The 16,697-nt window shown below is 52.2% G+C and overlaps 1 protein-coding gene across 5 annotated transcripts in view; it reads left to right on the top strand.

Moving 5' to 3' along the window:
• The window catches only part of JPH3 (junctophilin 3), a 159,691-nt gene that overhangs the window by 9,296 nt on the left and 133,698 nt on the right, over positions 1 to 16,697 (top strand). For 4 of the 5 annotated variants that reach the window (XR_010408147.1, XM_064581001.1, XM_064581002.1 and 1 more), the window contains one exon: positions 4,632 to 4,725. The gene's annotated coding sequence lies outside the window, so the exon portion shown is untranslated. Of the gene's footprint in view, positions 1 to 4,631; positions 4,726 to 8,373; positions 8,454 to 16,697 lie in introns of all 5 variants that reach the window. The other variant, XR_010408146.1, reaches the window with a different exon arrangement.

Raw genomic sequence — 16,697 nt, 5'->3', positions numbered from 1 at the left:
AATAAAATAGGGTGAGGGTTGTAGCCAGTCAGGATTACATTAAAAAAAACACGCACACAGGCGCACCTGGGTGGCTCAGTCGTTAAGCGTCTGCCTTTGGCTCAGGTCATGATCCCAGGGTCCTGGGATCGAGCCCCGCATCGGGCTCCCTGCTCGGCAGGTGGGAAGCCTGCTTCTCCCTCTCCCACTCCCCCGCTTGTGTTCCTTCTCTCGCTTTGTCTCTCTCTGTCAAATAAATAAATAAAATCTTTAAAAAAAAACAAAAAAACACGCGCACACTGGGGCACCTGGGTGGCTCAGTAGATTAAGCGTCTGCCTTCAGCTCAGGTCCTAATCTCAGCGTCCTGGGGTCGAGCCCCACATTGGGCTCCCTGCTCAGCAGGGAGTCTGCTTCTCCCTCTCCCTCTTCCTGCCGCTCCCCCTGCTTGTGCTTGCTCTCTAATAAAGAAACAAAATATTAATAAATAAATACATAAATAAATAACACACACACACAGTGGGTGTATTAGTTTCCTAGGGCTGCCATAGATAAATTATCACAAACTTCGTGGCTTAAAACCACAGAAATGTATCCTCTCACAGCCCCGGAAACTGGATATTTAGATGGGGTGTCAGCAATGTTAGAAGGGTCAGGAGGACAGGAGATGTCATTGCTGCTTGTAAAACAGACAAGTCCACGTGGGAAGGAAGCAAAGGGTGGTCCTGACCAACAGCCAGCAAAGACATGGGTCCTCAGACCTACAGCCTCCAGGAAGTGGATTGCCAGAACCTGCTTGAGCTTGTAAGCAGATTCTCCCACTGGCAAGAACCCAGCCACCAACATCTTGATTTCTGCCCAGGAGACCCTGAGCAGAGATCCTAGATGAGTCTGTTCCAATTTCTGGCATGTGTAGCTGCCAGATGATACATGGGTGCTGTTTCAGGCCTCTCGAGTTTGTGGGTTCTGCAGTCGCACAAATTAACATACCTCTGCTTCTGGCGAAGGTCTGGGGGTGGGGACGCTGAGAATGATGAGGGGGAATGAAGGTGTGGGATCGGACAACCCCATATTCTGCCTCCCCCGGCCCCTGCGTGCGTTCAGCCACTCGCCCATGAGACCTTCTGGCCCCTGTGAAGACATAGAGGCACCACATGAACTCAGCTTGGGGTGTCCTCGGTGGCTTCAGAGGCTGATGGAAATCAGAGACACATCCCCTCTTGTGCTTGAGCAGTTACTGAAGACGAGGGAGCCGAGTGGGTCTAACCACATTTTGTCCTGATGTTTTATAGGTTTTTAGGACCAGGAGGATTCATGCTAAAGTCCTTAAATGTAATAAATTCCCTCTTCAGGGTAACAGCCCAGAAAATTGCATCCTGCTACCCGCCCCCGCTCCCCGCAAAAGAAGCAAGCAGCAAAGTGTTTTGCTCTAGGTGCACCTAGCCTGGGGGCAAGTCACTTCCCAGCTCCCAGGAGCTCCTGCCCCATCGACTCAGAGGTGGTAGGCTTGAACCACTAGGCTTGTGGCAGGTGCTCAATAAGCCTAGCAGTTAGGGTTAGGATTCTCAGGTGTAATGCTTCTTGCACCTCACCCCACACCCATGTTGAGAAGCTGCATGCCCCAGGGCTGTTCCTCCAAGAGCAATTTCCTCATCCCGTCACAAAGGGGAGGACTGGAGAAGGGGCTCACGCAGCTCTGGCCGCACAGGCATGTCACCTGGGGACAGGTAACCAGCGCTGGGCCAGGGGAGGAGCTGAGCCCTCCCTGGAAAGGTAACCCCAGGAGCCCTGAGCATTGAGGGGCCACGTGGACGGCAAGTGCCAGGTTTCAGGTGGGAGGTAAGGGCCCTATCGAGAAGGGTGGTTCGTTCAGGGGTTTGAAAACTATTTTGTCTCTGACAGGCTTTAGGACTCATGTGTCCAAGAAAACCCTCCGGCAGGAGGAGGAGAGATGAGCCCCTGCAGCAGAGGACTCTGGAGGGCCTCTGGTGGAAAGGGGGGTATGAGGAAGGAGAAGGGGGGGATCCAAAACCCCCTACTCAGGCAAGGCTGACCCAAGGCCATGGGAGCAGGGGTGGGGGGTGGGGTCTAATCTTGGAAGAAGACGTCTTTGTGCCTCTGAAGGGAGCAGGTGTGGTCCTTTACATTCCCTCCCAAAGACAGAAGGCTGACACGGTCTCTTTTAGGGGTTGTGTCCCCCAAAAAGGATGTCTTGGAGTCCTAACCCCCAGTACCTGTGAATGTGACTTTATTTGGAAATAGTGTCTTTGCAGATGTAATCAGGTTGAAATGAGGTCATGAGGGTAGGTCCTAATCCAAGAACTAGTATCCTTCTAGAAGAGGAGACACACAGGGGAGAGGTTATGTGAGGACAGAGGCAGAGACAGAGGGACTTGAGGAGCCCCTGGGAGCTGGAAGAGGCAGGAAGGAGCTCCCATAGAGCCTCCAGAGGGAGAGAGGCCCTGTTCCACCTTGACTCTGGGCTTGTGGCCTCCACGGCTGAGAGAGAACAGATTTCTGCTGTTTTAAGCAAACCCCCACCCCACTCCCTATACGTGGTGTTTTGTAATGGCAGCCCCAGGGCACGCATCTGGTCTCCAAGACAAGAGTGGGGACAGCCACTCGGTAGGTGTTCAACATGGCTGGTGAACGACCAGAAAGCCATTCCTGGTTGTTCTCTCTCACCGTCTCTGGCTACGAAGGTTGGAAAACAAAACTTCTACATGCCCAGCTTCCCTTGTATCCAGGAGTAACCTTGTGATCCAGTTCTGGCCAATAAGACTCAAGTAAAAGCCTGACAAGGGGTTTTTGGGAAACTGCTTTTCTACCAGAAGGGGAACTGCGTCAGGCAAAGCTCTTCACCCTGCCCACCAGAGCTCTCTTGAACGCCGTGCAGCCACGCATTGGAGGGCCACGGCTACCATCTTGTCACCTTGTGATGATGAACAGGAGGGACACTCAGCCCAGACCTTGTGCCTGGCACCACCCAGTTGCTCCACCAAGCTCCTTTTTGAAAAATAAACCCACGTTTGCTCAAGTTAGTTGGGCTCTCTGCTACGTGCTGCTGAATGCATTCCTAGCCAATACCGTGGTTTGCCCACAGAAGCCTTCCCGAGCCCATCTCCCCTCTGGTGGACCAGAGAGGTTAAGGGCAGGAGCTGCAGAAGTCAGAGGGAGCGGATTCTAATCCTGGCTCTCACCCTCAGTTTGCATTTCGCCTCCTCTCCCGTGTCCCCCCTTCCTCTGCAAAATGGAGGTAGAAGGATCTACTTCAAAAGGTGGCTGGGGAATGAGATGAGATACTGCTTAGCAGGTGCTCAAGAAATGGTGGCTGGCAGCATCTCTAGGAGCATCTTCTTCCTGTGTTCTGTTGAGGGTAGGGGTCCCATAACAGGCTTGGTGCTGTAACCAGTGCAAACAGGGCCAGGGTGAGAAGTCTTCCATATCCCCTGGCCTCTGAACGAGTTCTTTTTTTTTTAATTTTTTTATTGTTATGTTAATCACCATACATTACATCATTAGTTTTTGATGTAGTGTTCCATGATTCATTGTTTGTGCATAACACCCAGTGCTCCATGCAGAATGTGCCCTCCTCAATACCCATCACCAGGCTAACCCATCCCCCCACGCCCCTCCCCTCTAGAACCCTCCGTTTGTTTCTCAGAGTCCATAGTCTCTCATGTGAACGAGTTCTTGATGCCGAATGAGTCCCCCTGACCTTAGTGTGTGTGTGTGTGTGTGTGTGTGTGTGTGTGTGTGTGTGTGTGTTGGCCCAAGCCATTTCCGTGTCACAGGACAAAAATAACAGGATGTTATCATACTTGCCGTCATTTATCCAGTGGGTTCGGTGCACAGAGCACAGAGTCTCAAGTCACTTTTAAAGGACAGATGGCTAGAAAGTGACAGTGCTAGGCCTCAAGGCTGGGAGGTCACTGTGTCTCCTGCCAAGCCCAGCCAAGCTAAAAGTTTTGGCACCAAAAGCAGGAAAGGCAGAAATGCCAGGGGACAAAGCACTTTCATGCCTCATTTAACCCTGTGACATGCCTTGGAAATCAATAGATTGTTATCCTCACCTGGCAAGGGAGGCGATCAGGCCTTGAGGAAGGAGAGCAGGCGTTGGCAGAGCGGGGCCTGCACAAAGGTTTCCTGGTCCCCAGTCCCGCTGCCCTGTCCCCTCCAGAATGGCGCAGATGGAGGCTGAATAATGAGGAAGGTCATCATGGAGTGTCTCTTCCACATGGCTCAGGTGACCCCGGTGTCACGGAGCTCACAGCCCTTCTGGGGACTTGCCAGAGGCTCGGTGCTCTGCATCGTGTCCCTCGGCTCTCTCTTCACAGATAAAGAGGCTATGTTCCCTCTGCACACAGTCGGCTAGGACAGATCCCATGTCCTGGCCACTGTGTGACCCTAATCACGTTAGAGGTTTCCTGACCCAGTGGAGGTCTTGCCCTCACATGTTAACCACAGCGGCCCGGATACATATGTGTGTTTGCATGCTTGCATAGGTCATGTGTGTTTGACGTCAGCTTCAGATTTTGTTTAAAGAGTTGTTCTATAGCTGACGTTTTTTTTAAACCACTGGCCCACATGCCATACGTGTGATTCTTTTCATGCATTGGCTCCTTGGCGCTGAGACTCACTCTCTTCCACGCAGGGACAGCGTGCCACAAAAACATCAGTACAGAACCATCAGAACCGTCCCTGGCTGTGAAACGCGGGAAGGCCATGCCAGCGCATCCGAAGGGAAGGTCAGTCTTGTCGACACACATCTGTTAGAGCCTTAACTAAATTCTTTGCTCCCCGAGAACAGGGACTAGGTCTGATACGTGTTTGTCACTTTGGGTTTCCAGCTCTAGATGGACGCCTTGTATACAGTAGGCACTTATTCAATGTTTGCTGATGGTCGTTCTGACTTGCCAAATAAGCTTTTGCAGTGCTTCTTCCAAAGCTCTCCCTTTTCTTCTGTAAAGATTGTGGTACCATGCTAATTTCTCCAATTAGTACAGTATCTTGTCTATCAGAGATGATTTGTTATGTGTAATTATGTTTCTACCCTCGTGCTTGCAGAGTGGAATTTTTTTCCAAAATATTGTTAACATTTCCTTATAACACAGTGTGAATCCCAGGATGGGAAAGACTTGATCTGGAAGAGAATTTGGTGGTCATGTGAGGTTAACTTCTTAATTAGCAGATGAGAAAAGAGTCAAAGGGGCCATTGGGGATCACCCAGCCAATCCACTTATCAACCAACTTTTGGGAGCTGATTGCTAATGTAGAAAATGGTTGGTATGATTCACAACATCTTCATATTTTTGATCACCTATGTTTGGCCACATTTTTCTGTATTAAATGTATGATAACATTTGACAGTAATACATCCTATTCACTATCCATCCATGCTTCTGACATTAGCATGTGACATTATCCATGTAATCTGCTAACTAGCAGCTCAAAAAGCCAAGAAGTCCTGAGACAGGAAGGCTCTAGAGTTGGTTAATGCCCTGGCTCACAGACACCGTTGAGGACCCAGCCTCCTTCTGTTCACACATTGTGCCATCCTCTGGGTGTCAGCCTTGACGTCGGGCTGGTTCTCCTCATGCTTACAAGTGGCTGTAGCTGTTCTAGGCATCACATGCAGTTTCCAACAGAAGGAGAAAGATTATCTTTCTTTGTGTATCAATTTTAAGGGAAAAAAAAAATCTTTCACTGAAGCCCCTCCGCTCATTGGCTAGGTTGTGTCACATATCTGTGTTGAAAGTAACAACAGACAAGAGGACTAGAGCCATTGTGATGGCCCTTGATCCATCAGGATACGCCTTCTGCCTGTCCTGAAGTCCTGGATATGCAGAGTGTGGAAGCCAGAACAAAATAAGGGTTCCATTTGCAGAGGAGGACAGTGACGCTCAGGAGGTCAGCTGTGGTCTACCGTCGCGCCAGATTCCTAACTTGGATTTGTCTGACCCCAGCTGTGTTTCCACGGGGCTGCGCGGCCGTGCAGCATGAGGTGTGGGTGGAGTGGGGCTCATATCATGACTGGGCTGTTGTCACCCTTTGTCATCATCGTGGGGGCCACCATACTCCATTAGAGCCAGCTTTTGATCATGTCTGTGCTTGTAATCAGTCATTTCACAGCTGGGCAGATACAGCTAGCCCAGATGACCCCCTGGGCACCTTCTAGCACTGTCTGAGGCCAAGTCTGCCAGGTTCATCTCCTCACCAGCGGGGATGGACTCTGCGGCCTCTCGGGACACTTTCTGCCTTCCCATCCACCGCGGGGCTGGTTCTCCTGCAGTGAGGAGAGGGACTTGTTGGCTCCATGTCCCCCGTGAGCTCCTTTGGGAGGTTTGAGGGGCTGTCTCTGCTGAGGCAGGAGCACCCCTGGATTATCTCACCGTCGCTGGCCCATTGCCACAGATAACAGGCGCCGCGTCTCCCTGGGCATGCATGCCGCACTGCCCGTGCCCCGCCTCCGCCCTGCGGTGACCATACCGACACCCCCTTCATCATGTCTGGGTTCATTCACAGTGGGCTGTGTTGGAAATGAGAGCGAGCTGGAAGAGCCCAGAGCCTGGGGAACCTGGGTCCGTGGCTGCGTGGCCCTGGGCACGCCACTCAGTCTCCCTGCACCTCACTTTTCCTATCTGCGTAATGGGCTGCTGTGTGGCTCAGGGACCGTGAGTACAGCAGCCTGAGAGTGGCTGGCGCCTGTGAGCAGTGACACTTTCTCACAGCGATTGGGGTGTGGCCGCGGTGGGTTCAGATGGAGCAGACCGATCTCCTAGGGGTCACTTGACATCTTGGTGTTCTTAGAAAGCAGAGCTTAAATTTTCCCATGGGGTCTGGCTTCCAGGTCTGTGGGCTTGCTTGCTCTGTGCAGGGAAGAGCAAACTGGGAGAGCAGCCCCAAAGCTTTGTTTCTCGGGGGGTGCCTTGGCTTCCTGTGGCGGCTGTAACAAATGCCCACAAACTCCAGAGCTTAAGACAGCACACATATCTATTTCCCCGTTCTGGAGGTCCGAAGTCTGACACGAGTCTTACAAGTTTAGAAATGGGGGTGAGACTGGAGCTCCCGGTAGCCAGAAATGTTGGAGGGGGGGCCAGGTCTGGCTTTCCCACCATGCACAGAGTCCTGGTCCTGCGAGCACAGGGCCGCTACAGGGAAAACGCAGTTCTGGGTCCTTCTCCCCTCCAAGGCTGCGGTAGCAGGTGGAGACGAACATCCTTACCCCCGCCCCTTTCTCCTGAGCACCGTGCTGGCCCAGGGACACAGGGTGGAGGTGAATGTGTTTGGACAGTTGACGGAGATTCTTAGCAAAGGCCTTCGAGGAGAGCTTGACTTCCCTGAATTTATCTGCCATGTTTTGCATGAAAAGCCTGAGCGCAATTTTTTTTAAAGCAGAGAGTATATGGCTTCCACAGCGTCCCCAAAGGAGTCTGAGACCCGAGGGACATTACAGAGAGTTGGGAGAGCATCGTTCTGAGCTCAGGCTGCGTTCTGGCCGTGGCGCTGTCCTTCACCTCTCAGAGCCTCAGCTTCCCTCGCCTGGACAATGGGACCATCCTGCCCCACTCGGGTTGTTGCCATGGGTGCACAGCCCGGTGCCTCAGGGAGCTCCGTGGTTGGCGGCGATGCCCAGTACCAGAGACACTGGAATTTGCTGACTCTATCCTTCTCTCTAGGGCTGCAGTGGCTGCCCTGGGGTTCCTGGCCACCAGTTTCCCCAGCAGCCTTTTTGTTTGTTTGGAGCGGTTTCTTGGGGTCTCCTAGAGAAAAGATTCTCAGCTGAGTGCTAGCAAATGAGTATGCTCCCCACCCCCCTGCTTGGAGGGCTCCCAGCTGCTCCCTTGGCTGCCCAGCTGAGAAGAAATGATGTCAGGAATGTTTCTCTCTTGGGGAAGCTGGAGACTCCTTTTAGCAGGACAAGAAGACACCGTGAAAAAGGGGTTCAGGGGGGTTTGCCAAAGCATCCTCGTGTGGTGCTGTGGGAATATCCGTTTCCTATGTCCGCCTGCAAGAGGGGTTGGGTGGGCTGGGCTAGTGGTCTGGGTCTTGGTTTTCTCAGCCTGATCACATTCATTTTATGCCACAAAACACTTCAGTGGCTCAAGACCGAAGGGGCTGGGGGACTCCAGCCCCAGCTCCCAGCCTTTCGGTAGCCGCGTGAGGGGCCCTCTCTGGGCTCCACATCAAGGCCTCCCTTCCTGGCCAGAAGAGAGGTGGCACTGTCCTTAGATGCCCTGTGGCATGAAGATGCAGGGCCTGCAGTGAGGCTCCTGTCCGCACATATTGGTTAGGAGCTTCTGCTCTGGAATCGTGCTGACCGGAGCTTGAAACCGGGCTCCACCACGTCGGAAAAATTACTCAGTCTGTCTGAGTCTCAGTTTTCCAACCTGCAGAATGCCAACAGCAAGGATTCCTGCTGCCACAGAGAGTCGTGAGGCCTGAATGGGTCCCCGTTGCAGGGTGTTCTACACAGGTGAGCATGGACACATGGGGAGTGGGCAGAAGCAGGAACCACTGGGATTTTAGTCACCTGACTGTGAAATCAGAAAATCGGGAAATGCAGAAAACGTCAAGGAAGAGAACCCATAGTGCCCATAGCCCCGGTGCCTGGAGACGCAAACTGCTATAGCTTTTGTTACATGTCCCTCAGGCCTGTTTGTAGGCTCGCGTGTCTCACAGACTCGAATCACTGTTGAATGAGCACAGCGTACGTCTGTAGGTGCGTGCTAGTTTTTCTTAAGACCGGGCATGATGTTGCTTAACCCACTTCTTTTAAACTTAAAAATGTATCGAGAACATTTTCTCCAAATCATTCCATTTCACCAGATTGCATATTTTCCCACACTTTGATGTTTCTGAAATAGGGACGTGTTTTAGAATCATTGTCAAAAGAAACGTACCAGCTGCTGCTTCTTCTTCTCTCTCTCTCTCCCCTGAAGGGGGTCACGGGATGGGCGATCGGGGTGACAAATGACAATGGGGCGTTCTGAAGAGGCTTCTGGAAGACCACAGGGTGCTCTTTGGTGCCTTCGCCATAATTACCTTGATTGACCCCTATTTTTGGATGTTTTAGCTCCTTCTGATTTTTTGCTATTATCAACAAAGCTGAGAGAAAAAAAAAAAAACAAACATGGCAGAAACTGCAATCAGGTGGGTCACTGACCCCACGGGAGAGGATGGATGGAGAGGCCAAGGTCACAGCCAGCCCGTGGTGACCTTCTGGGAGGAAGGGAGGAAGTGAGTAGCTCCCAGTGTCTGTTCCTCGGGTCAGCCCCTCCTTCACGGCCGGGGCACAGAGCGGCCCTGGGTGGGAGGGGTGATGCCCCACGCAGCAGCCCCACTGAAGCACGGTGCTGGCTTTAGGCTGGGGAGCTTACCACATGGGCTTTCCCTTCCCCACGCGGAACAGAAGGCACGGAGAGAGGCCCCTGGTGAGCGCCAGGCACAGCTCGCTCAGAGTCCACATGCTCCAAGTCAAGGGAGGAGATGCTTTCTCCTTTTCTGGAGTTCCGTCTCATGCCTACGTTTCGGGTAGGATGCTATTTTTAAGAGCCTGGCACTGTGGGTTTGTACACCCCAAGGGAGGAGGGGGACTCAACGCAGGGCAGGGCTGGGCAGGCAGCAGGCAGGAGAGCGGGCGGGGGGCTGCATTTGTTCTGCTCTAACAATGAGACTGCGGGCTGGCAGGCTGGCGGGCTGTCACACCCACGGCCGACATTAATCACATCCTGCCTTGCCTTCCCCAGCAGCTCTGACACATGAGGCCACATCCCACTTCTGGAAAGTGCCCCACTCAGACTGTAAGGGTGCTTCTTGGCCACACTTCCTGTGTTGGGTCCTCCCCCCTCCTCCCCGACATGTGTCCCTTCTGCCTGGCTCTGGAGACTGGGAGGGCTCTGGCCACCACCAGGAGCAGATAAAGCACCTTGCGGGCTTTGAGGCAAGGATGCCAGTCCCCTTTGGGACATTAGCAGTTGTGTGGGGCGGGGCACGATGCCCAACTGGCTCACTCTGTCACCCAGGACTTTGGGGTTGACTCTTGCTAGCCATGTTGGGTTCAGGGGTGGGGGTTACTGGGTGGAGACGGGCGAGTTTACGGAACAGAAAGGAAAGATGGATACCCGATTACAGGTCAGACGGAGCAACACAGCGCCCAGGATCTGGGAGCAGGATCAACAAGAGGCCTGGGGTGGAGGAGGTCAGTGTACTGCAGGTATCAGTTTGCTCCATTTTATACATGAGCAACTGAGAGTCAGAGAGGAAGGGACTTGCCCAGGGCCAGATGGCTGACCAGAGGCACAGCCAGCCCTGGACCTCAGTCCATTGACGGCAGTGGGACCACCCAGGTCTCTGAAGTCCGGGGCCCCCGCCAGAGTCCACCCTGCAAAGCTTGAGGTCCTCCAGCAGGAGAACCTATCCCAGGGCTCCTTCCCCTCAGAGATCCTGAACCCTCGGGCCACGCATTGCTTATTCCGGATTGGCAGGCAGCCTGCGCCCCAGGAAGAGGAAGGGGGGCTCAGGCAGGACCGGGGTGTGACTCATTTCTGTCTACCCAGCCAAGTGCCAAACAGAGAGGCTGGCAAGCAGGAGCCGGTCGACAGCTACCAACCAGCAACCGAAACCCTGCTCAGAGTGGCCAGGCCTTGATTTACACATAGGTCACAGAAGAATGGCCTTGGCAGGATGCCAGTCCTTGCCTCTCTGACCATCCTGTCTGACCAAGCCCCCTCGTCAGCATCTGCCCCCGTGACGAGCCCCTCCCCTCCTTGCTCCAGCCACGTGACAGACTTGCTGGTCCTCCCTCCCCACTCAGAGGCAAGCATGTGGTCCACCTCGCCTAGAGTGCTGCGCCGGTTTCCTCCCAGCCCCACCAGCTTGGCATGAAAGAATTCAGGCAGTCAGAAACCCACACGTCTGGCTTCACAGCTTCCTGGTGTGGATCTTGGGCAAGTTGCATGGCTTCTCTCCGCCTCTGTTTCCTCCTTGGTAACTTGAGACCTCCCTTGCAGGATTACTGTAAAGATTGGGAGTAAGGTGGGCAGACACCAATGCTTGGCACAGAGCAGATGCCAGCTACAGTGCTCTTACTCTCTGCCCAAGGCCTGGCATCTCCCTGCAGGACGAGCCTGGAGGAATGTTCCAGGCCCCAGGGTTGCTCTCTCTTGTGCTAACCATCACCTTGATCTGGGTCATTTGGATAGCACTTTCCAGATGCTACCCTGTATTGCACTCGTGGCAAAAGGGAACATTTTGGTTGCTTAAGCCTAAGCCAAGCTAAAAACTGACTGTCATCAATTCTTGCCCTCCAAAGGGAGTGGCAAATTCATACTGGGGATGCTGGCCTGGGGACTCTGGTGAGCCAAGAGCAGAGGAAAACATTTCATTTCAGAGCACAGGCAAGTGCTTCATGCTGCTAACTGCTGGAGTCCTGCCTTGGCCGAGCTTTTCCGTGCTTACAGTCTCTATGTTGCTTGGGACATTTTTGGCTGCAAATGATAGAAATTCCACCCAGATCTCTAAAGGAAAAATAATGTTTATTGGCTCACTATCTGGAAAAGACAATCTACAGGTGAGTTAAGCTTCAGGTACAACTGGATCCAGGGGGCTCTCCTTCTCTTTGCTCTGCTTTGCTCTGTGTTGGCCTCATTTTGTAGATAGCCTCAACATTTGGCTAGGGATGGTAGTACCTCTAGGGCTTCTCTGATATGTTGTTGTGTATTCCAAATTTGGCCACATCTACACACATCCCATCCCACACACTCTTCTAAAATGTGGCCTTAACATACTTCCATCAGGAGCTGGGGTTTATGGTCCCTCCTTTTGACTTTGAATGCCCTTTGAACTGCCTCAATCCACAGACAGTGGTGAAGTTCCATGTAATTCCTGAGGCTAGGCCTTAAAAGGCATGCAGCGTCTACCTGGCTTGCTCTCTTTGGGGACACTAGCCCCTGGAAACCAGCAACCATGCTGTCAGGAAGCCCAGGCTGGCCTTCACAAAGAGACCACACGGAGAGGACCTGAGGCCCCTGCTGACAGCAGCTACTGCCCCATATGAAAGGCTGGGCCTTCAGTAAATTCCAGACTCTAGCTTTCAAGACTTGCCGTCGAGGCCCCAGACATTGTAGAGCAGCAGGGTCGTCCACACTTCGCTTTGTCCTGACCCACAGGATCCATAAGCATAGTAAATAGTGGTCTTCCGTCACTAGGCTTGGGGTAATTTGTTACATAGCTGTAGCAACTGCAGTAGGTTTCATGATCGCCGCAGCTCCAAATCTCAAGTGAGGAGCCAGATCTTCCCTCCCCCAACATCCAGTATCAGTTCTTAGTAAAGATGCAGGCTGATTCAGCTTGGGCACGAGTCTCCTCTAAAGCGGCTGCTGTGGCCAGAGGGATGAAGGGCCCTGGCCCTCAGGCTGGGTCGTGAGCCACGCTCTGGCCTGGTGAGGACTGCAGGGACTTGGCCACGGGTGGCTCAGGAAGGAAGAGTGGAATGCGGCTATTCGAGGAAGGCGTAAGCATTCTGGGATGTAAAGGCAGCCCCACAGCTTTCGTTATGAATTGCTCTGCCTACCAAGAAAACGTTGTATTTGTTAAGGTGTACGTGGTAGGGAGCTGGGCAGAGGAACCCAGCAAAATAAGAGTCATGCTGCCTTTCCAGCCGTATCTGGGTAGAATTTGGAGAAAGCAGGAGAACGTCACAATATGCAAACTGATGCCTCAGTTACCCGTGTTTGTGTGAGGAACTGACTCTTTTCTCCCCAGGGCCTCCTCTGCGCTCAGCACTGCATTGGGTGTTTCATATACATTCTCATTCAGTGAGCCCACAGCTCTTGGAGGGCAGGGACTGAGCCTTCTGGGCAGCATCCAGCACACAATGGTGTGTATTAGTTAGGATTACATCTCGACTGCTCCAACAGAGGCCAAAATAACAGTGGCTTAACCAAGGAAGAGGTTTCTTTCTTTCTCTCATGATTGCCCAAGACTAAACAATTCAGGCTAACATGACAAGCCTAGCTGCTCCTTTATATCTTGTCTTGTTGCGCTGCCAACCCCAATATGTAATCCACCCTAAGACCTAAGACGGCTGCTCCAGCTCCTGCCAGCACGTCTGCATTCCAGCCAGGGCAAAGAGGGAAGCCAGAGGAGGGAAAGGGCGCCCCCTCCTCTTTGTAAGGACAAGGCCCAGGAGTTTTACTCTTTTCTTCTGCCTACATCCCATTGGCCAGAACCCAGTCACATGGCCCCAGCTAGCTGCAGAGGAGGCTGGGAAATGTAGTTCATAGCCAGTGACCAAGTGCCCACTGAAACTCAAGGTTTGTAATGCTAAAGAAAAAGGGGGAGAATGGCCCTTGAGTGACAACCGGGAGACTCAGCCTAAGACTCTCAAAGCTGTAGAGTTGGCAGTATTCCCTGTGGGAAGTGCAGTGTGTACCCTAAGAGCTCAGGCCCCAGAGCCAGACTTCCAGTGGCTTTCATCGTGGCTCTACCCTTTAAGAGTGGTGTAAACTTGGCCTCGATTTTCGATTTTCGTATCCATAAAATGGGGGTGACAGGAGCACCACATGTCATCGATTTGAAGATTCACGTGTTAACATCTCTAAAATTGGAATGTATTTACAAGTAAGGACGTGTTTCCCTGGAAATTTCTTTGATTCTAAATAGCATAGAACACAACGATGTGTCTTACAACTCCTGGCGTCTAATATTTGATGAAATACAATTGTTTTGAGGGTAAAATATGGAGTCAGCTCATTCTGTTTATGAATAGAACTATCAGTAGGTTATATGGAATGCAGTTATCAGTATTCGTATTTTTCACTTGGCTAGTGCCAGGCTTGTAGGAAAGACTCAGTAAATGCCGGCCGCTGCTGGCATCGAGCATGGCCAGAGGGGAGAAGGATGTGGCTCAACCAGCCTGGGCTGACATGTACCCAGGGCTCAGTGAGCCTATAGCCGCCCCCCACCTTTCAGCAAGGCAAGAGCCCAGCAGTCCTTCCTCCATCCCACACACCACTCTGGTGCTCAAAGTCAATTTTGCAGTTGTTAGCTGGGTGGAGCGGGTGGGGGTCAGCCCACTTATCATCTTAGTCGGCTTGGGTTGCTCCAACAAAATACCACAAATTGGGGTGGGGGTTGGTGGTGCTTATAAACAACACGTTTATTTCCCATAGTTCTGGAGGCAGAGTGCAGCATGGGAGGGCTCTGGTGACCTCTGACTGTATCCTCCCATGATGGGGGACAGAGCTGGGACAGCAAGCCCCTCCCAACTCTCAGAAGGGCACGGGTCCCATTCCCGGGGCTCCATCCTTATGGCCTCATCTAACCCATAGCAAGTCCCAAAGGCCCCACCTCGTCATGTCACATCAAGGGTAGGGTTTCAACATAAGAATCTGGCCGGGGGGCGGGGGACACAAACATTCAGTCCACAACACTTACCTTCTTGGTTTTCCATCGTAAGCCCCGGAAGAGTTTCCTATGACTGCCATACAAAGTACCACAAACTGAAGGTCTTCAAACAAGAAAAATGTATTCTTTCAGTTCTGGAGGCCAGAGTCTGAAGTCATGGTGTGGGCAGGGCCACGCTTCCTCTGGAGGCTGCAGGGGAGGGTCCTGCCTGCCGCTTCCACCTTCCGGGGGCTCCTGGCGTCCCGTGGCTTGTGACCGTGTCCCTCCACCGTCTGGCCCTGCCGCCACCTGGCCTCCCCTCCGTATCTCTCTGTGTCCTGCCCTCCCTTTACAAGAAGCGGGCCCACTTTAGGGCACACCCCAATCCCATACGGCCTCCTCATAGCCTGTCTATACACCTGCAAGCACCCTGTTTCCGAACAAGGTCACATTCTGAGGTTTCGGGCAGATGTGAATGTTGGGGGGGGGGGGGCCGCTCTTCAACATGGAGTGCCCCTCCTCCTGGTCTGCTTCCTGCCCGGCTTTGGTGGGTTCTGCTCCTCACCTCCTCACTTTTGCTTTTTTCCGCTCCCTGGCGCATCTGCCAGTCCTGCGTGGCATCCCTGACACCAGCCGTTCTGAACATTCTGTTCCACGCAGATGGGAAGGGCGGTGCCCAAACCCTTCTGCTGGCTGCCGTTAAAATATAATAAGCTAGAGAAGAGATGAGGGAAGATAAGCCTGGGAGCAGTAACTAATAGGAAGGAATGGCACACGGTGTGAACTCACTCAAGCACAGCAAAATTTGGAAAATGGGAACAAAAATTGGAACTTTGACTTCCTCGGAAATCGTCTTCTATTTATTTTTATTTTATTTTTCTCTTTCAGTAAACATTCCAGTTAGGACTGAACTTGTTAGAGCACAAAGAAATGGTATAAGAAAGAGTTCGAGTCTGGGGTATTGGCTTTTTTCTCTCTTGAGGTGAGAAGGAAGCACACAAGGGAAGTTGGTTGTGAGTGTGGGTTACCGATGAGCTGGTGATCTACACGGGGACAGAAGGAGGCCTCTCGAGAGTTCACAGGATCAGTTAGTTGAGATCAGCTTCTGGACGCACGTGGGCCACTGAGGCGCAGCGACGGTTTTGAAATTGTTTAAAAGGCACTACACACTCGGTTTTTTTTTTTTTTTTAAAGATTTATTTATTTATTTATTTGACAGAGAGAGACACAGTGAGAGAGGGAACACAAGCAGGGGGAGTGGGAGAGGGAGAAGCAGGCTTCCCGCGGAGCAGGGAGCCCGATGCGGGGCTCGATCCCAGGACCCCGGGATCACGACCTGAGCCGAAGGCAGACACTTAACGACTGAGCCACCCAGGCGCCCCTACACACTCGGTTTTATTAGAATTGTGGAAAAAGTGTTCTGAGGTCAGGTTTCATTATTTAGAAGCTGGAAGGGATCTGAAGAAATCAAACGGAGCTCAGTGGTCCCCAGACCTATTTCAGCCCTAACTAACACCTTAAAAATTTTTTTGAATGCTCTTTTTCTTATTCTGAAATGAAATTCATAGGACACACACCCATTGCAAAAAACAACCAACATGAGGCCCTAACTGTAACATAAAGGAGAGGTCATCTAAAATTAAACAGTATGGATTTCAAAGATAAATGTTTGGGGCTGACCCTACTAGACAATACAGTGGTCAGTCGCTTGCACCAGAGGGAGAAGCTTGGTGACACGGCTGTGTCCCACGGAGGCTCAAACACCATGAAGGCATTGCTCCGGCGATGTGATATTCCAAAATGGTGACCGACTCTTGGCCAAGTCCAAATGGAAGCAACCACTTCCCCTTGACTGCACGGTAGTTGCAGTCCTGGATGACCCAGCGCACATTATAGCTCTGCAAAAAAGCAGACAAACAGAAAACGGAGCTAGGTTCTTGACCCATAAATTCCAAGATCTTTCATTTCCATGAAGGTCTGGTGGGACACTGGAAAGTGGAGGGGTTGGGGGGATTCTCCATTTTGGGGAATTGTCCCACTCATGGAAGCCCTGCAAATTTCCAGAATATTCCTTAGGGGGCAGCAGTGCTCCTGTTGAGGACCAGTGATGTGTGGGGTCCCTCATTTTTTAAGGTAAGCAAAATGAGGCTGCAGATGGGATGGGGCTTACCTAGGTCACCCAGTGGTGTAGCCAAAGAACTGAGTGTCAGAGCAGGGACCCTTCTTTCCCATAACAGAGGGCCCTTTCTTCCAGCACTCAGTCTTCCTGCTGAGAGATGGGGGGCTGCTTCTAGGCTAGGTAGCCTTGTGAGCTGCAGAGTCACCTGAACCG

Source organism: Mirounga angustirostris, unplaced genomic scaffold, assembly GCF_029215605.1.
Source record: "Mirounga angustirostris isolate CCGP_5_RB_7025 unplaced genomic scaffold, mMirAng1.0.hap1 SCAF_16, whole genome shotgun sequence".
NCBI classification, from domain to species: Eukaryota; Metazoa; Chordata; class Mammalia; order Carnivora; family Phocidae; genus Mirounga; species Mirounga angustirostris.
Note: the sequence above shows the minus strand (reverse complement) of the source record. Positions and strands in the feature narration are given on the sequence as shown.